We start from the raw sequence: 2,941 nt of genomic DNA on the forward strand, positions 1-2,941 counted from the left end.
CATTTATATAGACCAAATGTGTCACTACTGACATGTAGACCTGCGTCATTACCAATGTCATCCTACGTGGCAAACTTCTAAAACCTATCAGTAAACGGGATTGTTTCTAAGTGAGTAACTAAGTATAGGTGTTATATCTGTATAGAGTAACGGAAAGAAATAATTGGATAGTCAACAACAGGTGGGGCAACTAAACCCTCCTTTCAAAATGCCCACTATGAACATCGCTAAATATACAATGATACGTGGACCCGGCAGATTTATTTATTTATGCAATGTTTGCCGGATACCTGTATCCGGCAAACATTGCATAAATAAATAAATTAACTGGGTTGTGGCTTACGGGAGGGCTGGGGCTGGGTCAGTGCCTGCCTCCTAACCTCTCTTAGCAGGGAATCCAGAACGTGCCCAACCCCTGCCCTCTTGATTGCTACTTTCCCCTGATGTATTGGTGAAAGAAAGTAAAAGTTAAGTGTGCACATCAGGTTGTTTGCACGCAGAGCCCCTGGTCTTGTAGCAGAGTTTATTTTGCTGCAGTCAACAGGGCCAGCCCTGAGTAGCTCAGGGGTCCACAGCCCTGAACTATTGGTGAAGGAAAGAAAAAGTCACCTGTGTGAGTAGGTTGTTTGCACGCAGAGCCCCTGGTCTTGTAGCAGAGTTTCTTTTGCTGCAGTCAACAGGGCCAGCCCTGAGCAGCTCAGGGGTCCACAGCCCTGAATAATTGGTGAAGGAAAGAAAAAAGTCACCTGTGTGAGTAGGTTGGTTGCACACAGAGCCCCTGTTCTTGTAGCAGAATTTTTCTGCTGTCAAGAGGGCCAGCATTCACTGGAGGGTTGAATTGCACAGGCTCCTAACCCCAGACTTGTGCGCTCCATGATATATGGTGCCCCTGCTGTTCTTGAAGCCACCCTGCCCTGACTCTGTGTTCGTGCCCAGGCCCTCCAAACTTAAGAAGGCCCAGCAAGCTCCTGGGGGTAGGTGGGAAGGATAGGGGTGGGTTGGCAGCTGGCTATCAGCTGCCACCGCCGGCCCCATCAGACCACCGATAGGGCATGATCGGGCCTTACCTTCACAGTGTTGCCATGTCCTGTTGGGGGGCTCCCCACATGAGACGCTCTTGTTAAGCAGGTTGACCTTTCAGCCCAGGAGGGCCATGGACCTGTCTGGTGCCAACAGGCCAGTGGGCACACTACACCAGATCCGCTCGCATTCTGACTGGAACTGCTGGCTGGCAGCGAGGCCCACATTTTTCACAAATCTCGGACCGAGCAGGGCCTGATGAAAGGAACTGTGTTACAATGTGCTTCTTCTGCTGGGCTCTGCCTGCCAGAGCTTCCCCCTACACGTGTGACAGGCAGCTCCGCAGACGCTCAGGGTTTCTGGGAGGGCTGGGGCTGGGTCAGGGCCTGCCTTCTCACCCTCTCTTAGCGGGGCTTGCATGGCCCAACCCCTGCCCTCTTGCTTGCAACTTATACTTACCTGGCAGGGGAGAATCTGCGATCAGAAAGGCAGATCGCTCAGGATGAGGCTCATTCATTGCACATCGGATTTGCTGACCCCTGCAATGTCCCCAAATGCGGGATGCTCAACTACATTATTTCTGGTAGTGGGGGACTGCGTTTGCGCTTTAACCTGATTTATTGGTGAAAGAAAGAAAACGTTAAGTGTGCGAGTCAAGTTGTTTGCACACAGAGCCCCTGGTCTTGTAGCAGAGTTTATTTTGCTGCAGTCAAGAAGGCCAGCTCTGAGCAGCTCGGGCGCCCACAGGCCACATTTATTGTTAAAAGAAAGAAAAGGTAAAGTCTGCACTAGGCCTGCTAGGTTAATTGTACACAGAGCCTCTGGTCTTGTGGCAGAATGTATTTTGCTGCAGCCTCATCTTCCTCCCCTCCTTTGGCCTCCTCCTCCTTCTGTTCCTCAACTGCTCTTTTTTCCTCATATGTTGCCCCCACTTTCTCCTCCTCTTCTCTTCCTAGCTGCTCCACATTACAGCCTCCATCATCATCTCTTCTACCAGCATCTCCTTTCTTCAACTATCACTCCAACTCGTTCTCGAAACTCCTGTACCCTCTGCTTTTCCTGTGTCAGGTTTTACACCCCAATGTCCTCTTCTCCTGTAAAGGTCATGCAGTGAGGGTCCACGGCTCGGTTAATATTTATTTATGCAATGTTTGGCGGATACATGGACCTGGCTTATTTATTTATTTATGCAATGTTCGTGGGATACCTGTATCCCACAAACATTGCATTAATAAATAAATATGCAGGTATCTGACAAACATTGCATGAATAAATATATACCGCTATTAACATCACACACATGCAGCCAACTGCTTTCAGAGGGGACCTGCAGGAGCTGTGCTCTAGACCATACGTCACAGCCGGAATCAGGCATTGGATATACAGTTGTCTAGTGACAAACAAGGAATATCCTCCCCTTTTCTTGTTAAACTGACATATAAGTTCACTCAAATGTGCTGCCTTCAAATACTAAAATTGGAACGTCGTCTAGGCCGGGGGCATGAGAAGCTTTGGTTTTGCCTATTAATATAATAATATTTGGTTCCTGAAAATTGAGATTGGAGTTGAGCTGTGTCACAGGGACATTTATCAAAGTCAGACTAGGGCCATTGTTTGGTGAATCAAATGCAGGTTTGTCTGGGATGCAATAAAGCTCCCTGATATGTTTAAACCATAAATCTTGAGATATAGGATTTCATTTGATAGGTGATAGAGCTTTACGGAAATCATTGTATCGCGAGCAAAAGTAGCTAGAGTTATGCGTTTTCAACCAGCAAAACAATCTCTGCCAATTTGAGCTTCTGGTAGAAAGCTTGTGCTGTTTAAGCCAGTTTCTATGTTTGGTAGTCAATGTTATAAGGGCTTTTTGTTTTTCCTATTTATTAAGCCCAGAGTTGGCTCTAACTGGAGCATGTTCTTT

General features: G+C 47.5%; 1 non-coding gene across 1 annotated transcript; it reads left to right on the plus strand.

The window, feature by feature from the left end:
• Positions 1-1,471: 1,471 nt before the first annotated feature.
• On the plus strand, positions 1,472-1,635 carry LOC138490626 (U1 spliceosomal RNA). Its single transcript, XR_011275562.1, has one exon. It is a non-coding gene; the product is annotated as a U1 spliceosomal RNA (small nuclear RNA).
• The last annotated feature ends 1,306 nt before the right edge of the window (positions 1,636-2,941 follow it).

The sequence above is a fragment of the Ambystoma mexicanum genome, chromosome 9 (assembly GCF_040938575.1).
Source record: "Ambystoma mexicanum isolate Mex_15411 chromosome 9, UKY_AmexF1_1, whole genome shotgun sequence".
In the NCBI taxonomy this organism is placed as follows: Eukaryota; Metazoa; Chordata; class Amphibia; order Caudata; family Ambystomatidae; genus Ambystoma; species Ambystoma mexicanum.